General features: G+C 39.4%; 2 pseudogenes across 1 annotated transcript in view; one reads left to right on the top strand and one right to left on the bottom strand.

Moving 5' to 3' along the window:
* The window catches only part of LOC146464346 (uncharacterized), a 31,263-nt pseudogene that overhangs the window by 17,514 nt on the left and 1,701 nt on the right, over positions 1 to 12,048 (top strand). Inside the window, exons 12-18 of the transcript XR_014868510.1 lie at positions 1,479 to 1,763; positions 2,653 to 2,970; positions 4,050 to 4,200; positions 4,397 to 4,602; positions 6,786 to 6,970; positions 10,689 to 10,995; positions 11,732 to 11,772. The product of XR_014868510.1 is annotated as an uncharacterized LOC146464346 (transcript). The remainder of the gene's footprint in view (positions 1 to 1,478; positions 1,764 to 2,652; positions 2,971 to 4,049; positions 4,201 to 4,396; positions 4,603 to 6,785; positions 6,971 to 10,688; positions 10,996 to 11,731; positions 11,773 to 12,048) is intronic.
* Positions 8,259 to 10,455, bottom strand: LOC146464347 (zinc finger MYM-type protein 1-like; annotated as a pseudogene).

Genomic DNA, 12,048 nt, shown 5'->3' with positions numbered 1-12,048 from the left:
CCCTCTCTCGTGATATGTGCCCGAATAATAGATTTTGATTGGCCTGCTTTTGTTGAAGACAATCAGAACAATACATCCCTACCAGGGAAGGCATATTTTAATGCATAAATTAATGTGGCGATTTCTGACTACGAGGAAGAAAAAAAAAAGCTACCCGACCGAAACCTAGACACGGCCTGCCCTGCGGGCATTCCGTGTAATAACCACAAATTGCAGGGCGAGGGATGTCCGTGGTATCGATTGACTCGTTTAATAATGGACCATTTGATCGTGTAACTAGTGCGATTATCCTTCTGGTCCCAGATGTATTTGGAGAGAACAGTGTCATGTGAATGCTTGCGGTGGTTGAAGAAAAGCTTGTGGTTGTTATATCGCGTTTTGAAAGTATGCTCCGTCATTCCTATATAAATCTTCTTATCGCCGGTTGTCGTGGTGACGTCTGCCCTGTAAACGATACCGCTTTCAAGACACGCGCCATCGAGAGGGCAGAGGTCCTTCTTCCTGCAGTTGCATTTGTCAGGCTCGTTGTTGTTGTTCCTCAGTATCTTTGCGTTGTGGCGCTTGATGATGTTTGCCATGTTACTCGTGCAGCTATAGCTGACTTTCACATTGCTCCTGTTGAACAGCTTGTGAAGGATGTGTGCTTTAGGAAAATGTTTATCGAGCAGACGTGAGCAGACGTGACGGCACGTAATACTAGTAATGAGAATAAACATAAATTCTCGCCTCAACGAAATCGCCTTGTGTATCCAACAAGAAGCATCTGGGGCTGCCACTAGACCGTTAAAATTTGCCAAATTGCTGTCTTTAGTGACAGTTTTTGGAAAAGGAAGCAAAGTGTGAAGGCCCAGTTTCAGAGCGACTGCAAGTCGACCTAAGTCTTACGTTCAGGAGATGTTTACTCGATCGTGACTAGAGGCAAATTAGCCATTTCCATATTTTTACTCAGCAACCTTTGTGGGTGGTGACGCACACCGCTTGCGTGAGGGGCATAAACTGTTGGTATACAGTATGGTTGCGCCAGATATCGATGCGCAACTCATCGTATGCAACATATCAGCTTAAAGAAAGATCGAAGATACCAGGTTCAAATCACACTCAGATACTCTCGGGTGCAGGTCTTCTACCAGCTCGAGGTAAACAACCAATAAACAGCAAAGAAAACAACTAAGAAAGGGTTATAAAACTCCAAAAAAGAAAACTGAGAGTAACTAGCATTTTTCAGAGAACATTAAGCTTGAATTTGAAAAAAAAAAAAAAAAAAAAAAAAAAAAAAAAAAAAACATTCGATGCATTTTTAATATATGTTTTTAGATTTATTGTTCCTTGATTATATCTGGAAAGTGCATGGCTACCCCTAATTCTGTTTTTGGATTTCAAAATCTCTTGCTAAGATCTGCAAATAACTAACTGTCAACTTTTCTTCCACGCTATTGTAAACGTTAAGATAATCATGTCTCTATTTACGATCCTTGCAGGTGCACCTGTTATTGTAAACAAGAGCAAAGAAGTTACAGGCGGAACCGTTCTAGTCAAATGGGAGCCTCCCATGGAAATGATATGTCCTGTTGTGCAGTACAAAGTCAACTACAGAGAAGAAGAAGGCCACTGGAACTCAATTACTGTCAGTGGAAACACCACCAGCTATACCCTTCATCTGGAGTGTTGGAAACAGTATGAAATAACTGTCACCTCCTTTTATTCAAACGGAGAAAGTGACAAGAAGGACAGCAAGATATGGAACTTCAAAACTGGAACTAAAGGTAAAGGGTTATTTGTGCTTAACGCAGATTTCCGTGTCACTTAAGGAGTACCTATGGGTATTCAGTACCCTCTCCTAGATGACGTTCTTTCATGATCATGAAAAATCATGATTTTGGTTTCCTTGGGTAATCACAGTTTTAACACTGCAGATAATTGCTACTCATTAAGTCCTTCATCAAGGTCCCCATTAGCAGCATGCTTGTATAATAATTTTTGAGGCAGGATTATGATCTAAATGGGCTTTTGTTCTTTAGTTTTCAGTTTTATTTACAGAGTCCGCGGTGTGTTCGCTCTTCTGAAAGCAGCCAACAATAGGAGATGTTAATAAAGCAGCTGCAAATATAGATATTAACTAGAATACACAAATTTCTTCAAAATGATCGCTAGATCCGGTCATATTCCAGTTAAAGCGATATATCAAAATTGATCGTTTGTCTCATGGTTATGTAGCATAGGTGTGGTTAGCGACGTTTCCTCATCTTTATCAGGCGTTGGTGTCGACTGGCTGCATGTGAATTGGTGGTAATTATCGTATTTTACCCTTTCCACACCGATATACAATCATGAGATAAACCATCTAGTCTGATCAATCATTCAAAACTATTATGACCTACATCAAAATAGACCGTTTTTCAAACAACGCACCAACATTTGATAAGGTTTTACCGGTTCTTACGGCGCAAATTGTGTCAAAACTAAAAAAATATTATTGTATTGTCTTGAAAAATCGATAAATCAATAAATGGAAATAGAGCAAGCTACCCAAAGGATGTCTTTAGCCATTTGTGAGTTGTATGGATAGAGATAGGCATGGGCCGGAGAGTTGGGCGTTTTGGAATGATTTTCCCCTCAATCAAATAACTCTTTTTCTTTTTGAACCTTGTGCAGATACATTGTTACCCCCTACCATAACAAACAGTGAAACTGAAACAATGGGCTGTGATGTCAACGTTACTTGGATGAAGCCTGTTGATAACGGATGTCCGCTTACCATGTACTCGGTGTACTATCGAGAGATACAGTCACATGAAACACGAGCACCCTGGCAGGAAGTTAGAATCAATGACAATTTGAAGACTTATCATGTCCTTCCATTAAGATGTAATACGCAGTACGTGATCGAAATGTCCGCCTGGAATGAGTTGGGCCAGAGCAACAGATCAAGAAGGTGGAATATAAGAACAATCTCGGGCAAGTTTCCAAGGAGTAAGTATCTGGATCCTTCACTTTGTTTTGTTAGAGAGTCGAGGGTATGCGCTTTATAATAATTTCATATACTGGAACTGAAATCCACATGCTACTAAATGGCGCTACTCCAGACCTTCTGCTATTTTCCGTAGTGTGTACGAGCACTTTGCATACCTTGAGATATTCCAATGGTATTTCCTTATGTGAATTTAACGGGGTGGAGGGGGGGGGGGAGTAGCCCGATAAGTTCAGTTGCAGGGCTGTCAAAGCTGTTTTTGTTATCATACCAAGGGGTTGTTTATTACAGATCTTTCAGATCTTTCACAAACAATTCGGTGGATCAAAAGAACGTAATAGGGTACTTTCTAAACCAATGAGTCAACTTCAGCCCCGCCATACATCATCCGAGTCCTGTGTGTGTTTTACACGGGGTCACAAAAAGAAAACAATTTATTTTAGATTGGGGAGGAGGCTGAAAGATTATTATCTGAAACAGCTTCGAAGTTTACAAGGTCTACTCTCGACCGACAGTCGACCGAAATGTTGGTAGATGTGTCGGTCGACGTGCCTACCCAATGCAAGGAGCCTATTGTACACATGTTCCGGTCCAGCTACACTTCCCTACCAAAGCCTCGGTCAGTACCTACCAGGAACACAGTTAGTCCACAAGGGAGTCAAAAGCAGCAGATATAGGGACATTTTTACAATTACTATTGTTCGATACTATCAGTTATACTATGTGCGGCTGAATTTTACGCCTCCTCTCAGAAAGTTTCACAAATCCAACAAATTAGGTTTGGGGCAAAAATGAAAGATCATTAGCCGACTGTTTAAAAAACTGCCTAAACGGAAAAAATATGTAATAGTACCAAAAAATAGGCAATTGCAAATCCCCTCCCCACTCTCAACCCATTCCTCCCAAAAGGATAAAATCTCCTATTCCTACTGGATAATTATCATTGAATTATTAAGGTTCATGTCGGAGGATTATGTAACTGGCGTCACTTCTCAGTAATGTTAGTTTAGATTCGATTTAGATTGAACAGGGCAATTAATTAACTTCCTCAGTAACAGGAAACATTGACAATCATTTTCAGACCCGAGCTCTTGGACATCTTCAGCCTTGATGATTGGTTTAATATCGGGGATGGTTGCCCTTCTTGTGATCACTTTCATCGTGGTGACATCCTGGATTCATAAAAAAGTATTAAAAAGGAAGAAGTTAAATCGTAACTCGGAATACAGGAGGTATTAATTTTATATATCTTTGAAACGTTTATAACTATCTTTCACATAACTTTTATTTAATGGATACATCACAAGTTCAAAAATAGCAAATTTTATGTTCCGTCTAAAAAAATATTTAGTCTGATAAAGGCCCAAAATGTTGCCCGACAAAACTCGACCGATGAAAACTAGAATAATGTTGTTTTTCTTTTTACAGATCGAAGTCAACCATTATACCCCTTCTATGTTGGGAGGTTCTACCGGAACAAGTCGAGTTCAATGAGGAGATTGGTCGTGGCGCATTTGGTAAAGTGCTCAAAGGTGTTTTCAGGGAGTCACCTGGAGTTGAGGTGTTTTACAAGTCCAGAAATCAGACTGTCGACTTTAAAGAAGGCCGGACAGTAGCTGTGAAAGTGATAGAAGGTAAATGATTCAAGATATATTAAAATTTTACTTACAGGATCCATGGGTTGAAACCAAAGAATTTTTAACTATTGAGAAAACAAACAACACCACTTGCGAAAATGTACAGTGTATTTTAATAAAGGCCATTATTATTAAACTAGGTTCATGGGACAAATTTCATATACCACACTTTCGACATTCAAATCCTAGCAGTGTGCAGGATATTTGTCCCATAAACCTAGTTTAACGGCCTTAGCTTCCACGAGTCTCCTGTAGCTTAGTGGTAGAACATCCCAACTAGTAATCGGAAGGTCTTAAGTTCGACTCCTGATAGGAGCACTCGGATTTCTTTTTTCCGAGTATGCCTGTGGCACTTTCTAGAATAATACATCATTCTCAATATTTCCTTTGTTGGAGCGACATTGCAAAATGATGTTAGGGACCGTTCAATATTTATCCCAGGGGGAGATGGCGGACTTCTTGCCAGTGCTAAAATGGGATTCCCGCAGTACTTGCTGAGTTGTTAAGAGGGTCCTTAAAATTTTAAAGTGTGGCAATGTCTCAAACAAAGGGGAAAAATATACATGCAGTGTACGTGACCCCAGTATTTTGGGGAAATCAATAAGTATGATTTATAGTGCCACTGTATTTCTATTCGTTGTATAGAGAATTATTTATAGTGCTATTGAGATCCCGAAATTTCAGTAATGCAACAGTAAGTGAACAAAGCTGTTGGAACTATAGTTCTACAAATGCAGCAATGGGTGAAAAACACTAGAAGATAACACTACATTACATGGTCCAAACTATGATTCACACGTTATAATTACTCAACAAGAGAGGTTGTGAAAGATATTATACTTTAAAACGAGCCAAGCAGAAATGCCAAAAAAAACAAAAAAACAAAAAAAAAAAAAAAAAAAAACCAAGCATATCACTTGCCACATCTGCATGTCGGACGACCACAATGGGACTGTATAAAGGAATGTACTTTCCTCTAATGAGGCACCAATCTTTCATCTGTTAGATTGCATCGCAAGTGGAATGTTGGGGGAAGGTGAAGTTTGGGTTTTCCTCCACCAAAATTTTGTATTCACGCAGAAACAATACCGTCGGCCACGCAGGCAAGCAATGTGCCTCAGAGGATGGAGTTTAGGAAAAATTTGGTGGCCCTGGCTCGGGTGACACATACATCCCATAACGAAGTACAGCTTACAACCATTACATACAGTCTCCGCGGACAATATTTTCTTTTAAAATAAAGCAGTATTAATGATAACAAGACATGAGCCTCGGGTGGCCCACACAGCATGCAAAGAGTTTAACCCAGTTTCTTTAGGATGAAGCATCTGAGAGTAGTGCTGGATGGGATGCTAGTCCATCGCAGGGTTATCGCAAGCATTTTGTTACCATTACTCCTGTGCGGAAAGAAACAATATGGAGGAAAGTTTCTTTAGTAAGCAAATAATGCCATAGCAGGAACCAGCCCTCGAGCAACGGACCTTCATATTTGAAATGCAATGCACTAACCACTACACCCTTAAAAAATGGCGTGCATCGATACTATAATCTTACAACTACATAGTTCATAAAAATATGAAAGATGGGATCCTAAAAAAATATTTTTTTAAAATGGGGACATTCAAATAAAAGTAAGAAAGGTTTTGGATTTCTCCCTCGTCCCCCAACACCCCTCTCCGAAGAATAATGAACGGTCCCTTGGTTTGATTGTTGGGATCTAAGAAAATTTTAAATAGAAGCACTAAAAACGAACTTGCGTAAAAAAGTTAGATAAACCAACGTCACATCGTTATAGTGCAGATATGGATCAGTAATGTTTATTAAGATAATGAAACAGTTGGTAGAATGTTTTGGTTTTTCCTTTTCATTCTCAATCGATATTTGCACTGACCATCGCTTTGCTTCAAAATTATTTTCTTATTTTGTTACTATGGTATATGGTCGGAGGTCGGGATTTTGTAATTAAGTGTTGATTCGTTTTTTGTTAATTTCGCAAGAAACTGTAGCTTATTTTCCTACAACTGCTGAGAAGAATTTGCACCCCAGTATAAGTGCTTACTGGTGACGCAGTTATGTAATTCACCATACGCGGTGCTAGACCCAGAACAAAGTCACTGTCAAAAGACAATCAGACATCGTATTTCAAGCGCATTTTTTGTTCCAAATTATTTTATTTTCAGACTCTACAGATAAGGAAGCAAGGGACCATCTTCTGGAAGAAATTGAGTTAATGAAATCGATTGGTTCTCATCGCAATGTTGTGAGCATGTTGGGTTGTTGGGTTTACTCAGAACCCATCTTTCTGCTACTGGAATACCTTGCATATGGAGATCTACTGAACTGGCTTAGAAGAAAAAGACAACAGGTGACATGAATAATTACGATGAACCGTGGTGAAGGGGTCATCCCTGTAAGAAACTATCATGGATTTTTTCGGAATTCTCCTCATAGCATTTAGAGTTTAAGGGGGCAATTTACCTAAATTTGAATGAAATTTAAAGAGGTTTTAAGAAGGGATAGAAGAAAGAAAATGATTTTTGAATCACCAACAGACTGTTGATACCCACGCAAGAGCACCTCGGGTTGTTAGTGGACTAACTTGGTATCCGTCTATTTATTGTTAAATACAAATTCTAATTTTAAAACTTCACTAAATCTTCAATATTTCTTATTTCTCTTAATTTAACCAATCCTTCTAAAAAAAACTACTCCTCCCAAATATATCCAAAAATCAACCAAAAATTCACAAAATACCCCACAACACAGATTCACGGGATAATGATAGGGTTTTTGGATTGCTTGAAACGTGTATGAGAAATTGCCATTAAAGCCATGTCAGGTGGCAGAAAAATGGCGTTTAGGTGAATTGCCCCGGTAAGAATGGTAATTTGCTACCACTCAGGATGTTTTAATGACCTCAGTTCAGCTTGTTAATTGGTGAGGTACTTTTTCTGGGATATTTAAACAGAGAGGGTAAAATATTACAGAAAACAATTTTGTTTCTGTAATATTTATTATTATTTTTAAAATGATCACTAGACTTATCTACATATATGTTTGTTTTAAAGTGGTACCTCGACAGTATTAAAATAAGTTTTCGCAATGCAATGCTCAGAAACCAAAATTCTCGTTGTTTCAAGAGCCTAGGATCGACCTTTCAAATTTCTCCACAACCAGCAAGAGCGGTTTCATCTACGGTGCCTATTAAAGAGTTGTTTCGTGCACGCGCTTTATTTGGCTGGTTATATACCGTTAAAAAACTCGGCAAAACCTCCTTAAGAGTACAGTCTCTGTACATCTCAGTATCATAGAGGTGCGTTAACAGAGTTTGATGAAATGGCGTCTTCGGCCAAATAAACTCCTCCGTACTGAATATGGAGATATGACATCCGTAAGAAGAGGTTGGGCTATACCTGAATCTATTAGCGACATTGAGCTTGCCTTTAAAAGGTGTTCAAAGAGTTGGAAATTAAGATGCTTCTATTTTTCTACTTAAGTATTTCAAATATGCCTCGAAATTAAGAGTTCGGCACTCAGCTGCCTGTGTACTTCTCTGTGGTATTGTTCATTTGAAGATCATAGCAGTTCTGTTGACGAATCAGTGCATACACTTTCATGATAGACGAGAATTAATATATGTCATTATGTGGTTTTAGTCTCCTATCCTTGATTAGAGATTAAGTAGAGGGCTTTGTAGAAAGGCCAACGAGGTGGTTTATAAATCAGCTCAAATGCGTCACTACTCCACCTTATATTCAAACGCGAAAAGGCGACAAAGAAACATGGATAATTCAGCCAGCGCGCGAACACCTCTATTGCTTGCTTTGGCGAATTGGGCCATGCACTAACTTAAAGTCAACTTTCTGACCCTTTACAATTCTTGCAACTTTTCAAAATGGTCTTTAAGCTGTTTGAGTAAGATCATAAGTCACGACTGGACATTTTCCCAACTACTGGCAAATCTTCTCTCTCAGCTTTTCTTTCTTGTAATTTTCCTCCTTTAGAAAACATATCGAAAGTTTTACATAAGATATTTCCACGAACTGTAGCTCTCTGGAGTTCTTCTGCGAGTTGACGACCTTAACTAAAAGGGACTCCATATTGGCATATGCAGCAAAGCTCGGTTGATCAAAACGCTGCTCAATAGCATTGACCAGTAAGTTAATAGATTCAAAGTATATCTTCCTGTAATAGTCTTGTGTCGTCGCAGGATATGCTGGTTCTCCAGTACCAATTTCAATCCTCCTAGGCGCGCGTTTTCTCCTTGGCAACACTGGCCCTGTCATGGAAGAATAGAATTACTATTCAGTATAACGGCACCATAAAATGATTTGAAGCTTGCATCACTACGCATTTTCTGCAGAACCTCTTTGGTAAGATGAGCAACTCGTTTACCACTAATAGCTGACATCCCTGTTTGCTGTAAGATTTTCGATGAATTATCTCTGTGCGAAAACAGGCGCTGCCCCAAATTCAGCCCAAAGAAGAAGTCGAAAGTGTTCATTTGCGATTGGCACCCAATAATCCGTCCACGTATGTCGGACTAGAGTTTCCCATCAAAGGGAATTATTCACTCGTGAAGAACAGCTGTGTAATTGTCCAGGATTCGCTGAAAACAGCTCGCAAGCACTGTCCATCTAGTAGGACAAAGACCTATTATGCCCTTGGCTGCAGAGTTGGGTTCTTCAAGGTTTTCTTTTATTTCTCCCAGTAGATTTTCCAGCCTTGGTGAAAACTTTATGAGGGTAACGACTCATTTTGCAGTGTCCATAGTGTCTGCTAGCAACTTACAGTTTTTTTTAGGATAGGATAAGCCTTCGGTTGAAGATCCTGGATTCTCTTCGCCCAGTACACCAGTTCTGTGGCCAGGCATGTTGCTGGCTCCATCATAGCATTGTCCCCTACAGTTCGCTAACTGTAACTGTAGTTTCAGTAGCACATCTTTTACAGCTGAAACTATTGTCTCCGCACCGATGTCAGGTATGTAAGTTGTAAAATCCGAAGAAATCTTCATGGGCCTCTAACTGCTCGTCCACCCATCGAATGCAGATAGTTAATTGTTCCTTATCACTGATATCTGTGTATTCGTCACATATGATAGAGAAGAAGCCACCACGAATTTCTGACACTAAATCACGGATGACATAACTTGCCATAATGGCAATAATTTCGTTTTGAATCTCGCGTGAGGTGTATTTATCTTCTTTCCTTTCTAACCATTTTTAAAACAGAGGCCGGTCTTTTCCTCTTAGTTTTGGCAACTGAATAAAGTCTGATTCGTCATCAGTGTCACCCTGCATGGCCAGTCCTTGCCGGGCAAGATAAAGCAAACATTCTATAACTTTGATGAAACAGATACGGTTAGACTCCATCGTCTTTTTTCGCTGCATCGTTGGACATTTCCAATACATTTCCGCAAGTTGTGGGAACGTTAATTTGGTAGCCAAGGGCCAATTTTTGGCAGTCAGATAGTTGACGCTCCTTGAATCGAATCAAAGCTTTTTTCCAGTTTGAAAATCCTTCAGAAATAAAGGCCAATTCCTTATTTCTGGCAGCGCGCTACCCTTATTTTTCCGGGATAAAACTCTCTCGTCGTAGTGCCATAAATGAGCGGCTGCCACGGCCTCTTGTTGTATTTTATTATCCTTAGGAATTCAGAAAATTCCATTTTTATGCCTAAGAGCTCAACTCATAGCAACCCTGTTTACTTCTGGAATTGTTCATTCCCAGATACTGAGCTTTGCGGTGGAAAAGTAACGCGGACAGTTTTTGATAGTTTTAGTTTACGTTCAATTAAGTTCAAAAAATTAGTTCAAAAATTAGCTCAAAACACGTGACAACTCTAGCCATTTTCTGAATCGAAGATGGTCAGACTTAGATAGTTGACATCAATAAAGTCATCCGTATTTTAACGCTAGTGCCGTATGCAATAGATCGACCATGTATTTCAAAACAGTTTAGAATGGAAGACTGAGCGCTTGCAAACATTCTCAAACTACTCTATAAACTTTTTAATCTGTTTTACGTACCGTCAAATTTTCTCTTTTCTGTTATTTCTGCTTCCTTTGATTTTCATACTTTAGAAAAGCTATCGAGAGTGTTACGACAACGAAAGATTTACATTCGACGCTGACAAAACGCAACTTGGCGCGGAAGATGATTCAAAAGTGGTGCTACTGGCTGAAAACCCTGCCGAAAGCAAGGAATTTGTGAGTTGTGAGCAAACTACGGCTTCAAGGATTGCTGAAGGCGGAAAGGAACACTGGGATATCACTCAATTGCAAATTTGCGGTACAAGTGATAACTCCCCAAAAAAGGAAAGAAACTCCCCGTAAAATGGATGGCACCGGAGGCACTTTTTAACAGTGAATACACTACGAAAAGCGACGTGTAAGTGTTGTGACATGTATCCTAATTAGCCATGCAGTAATTGTTACCCAGTAACAAGCATTAAGGGTTTGATTTATCCGGCACAATAGGAAACGTTTTTGCACGCTAGTACTTTTACGTCTACCTCTACGAGCGAACAAGAAAAAGCAAATCCTGGGGTGTGATTGGCGCTTAAGTTCGGCAGTTCATGAGAAATTATTTTTTATTTGTTTTCGGGTAAGGCGTGCACCGAATTTGAAAGCATATAACTTTTTTCATATTTTTCCAATGAAACATTTTTTTTTTGTATGAAGGAGCCCCTGCGGAGGAGAGAGTTTTAATAATACCCTCGGAGTTATAGAGAGGGGTGGGCTCTATCCGCCTAACATAGATCACAAAAACATGGCCTGTCTAGACAGCGTTTAAAAGTGCTAGAAATCTAGAAGGAAGGGCGGATGAAGATTTCGTCATACACACTCAACAATGTATGTGCAATGATCGAGTTGTAAAACTCTAAATCGGGATTCTTTTGTAATTTTGAAAAAAAAAAAAAAAAAAAAAAAAAAAAAAACCTCTGTATAGGACGATAGCCACGTTGGGGGGTTCTTATCTTTTTTCATTTACGGTAATGATGTGTTTTTCTTTTCTCGATAGTTTCTTTTAATGTTGTTAGCTTCAATTTTTGTATGTCATTTCACGAACGTCAAGCCTAGAACAGGAAGATTATTCATGGACATTGATCCTGTAATTTTTTCAGATGGTCGTTTGGAGTTCTGCTGTGGGAGATTGCCACAATGGGTATTAAAATAAGAAAAGAATGAATTGTATATTTACCATTTGTCAAGTCTTTTAGGGCTATGCAGTGAATAATTGATTGCTATTAATTGTCTGACGGCCTGATTGACCGACTGGCTGACGGATGGACGGAAAGACTGACCGATTGATTGACTGACAGGTCTGACTCACCCACTCACTGACTCGCTAGCTCACCTGATAAATATTCATCATGACTTCAGACCAGTTGACGATGATTGCGGGTCAGGAGGTGACTGGTGTGGCCAAACCAGGTCCTGA

Source organism: Pavona decussata, unplaced genomic scaffold (genome assembly GCF_977016875.1).
Source record: "Pavona decussata unplaced genomic scaffold, jaPavDecu1.1 SCAFFOLD_164, whole genome shotgun sequence".
Classification (NCBI taxonomy): Eukaryota; Metazoa; Cnidaria; class Anthozoa; order Scleractinia; family Agariciidae; genus Pavona; species Pavona decussata.
This window is presented reverse-complemented; position numbering and strand designations above follow the sequence as displayed.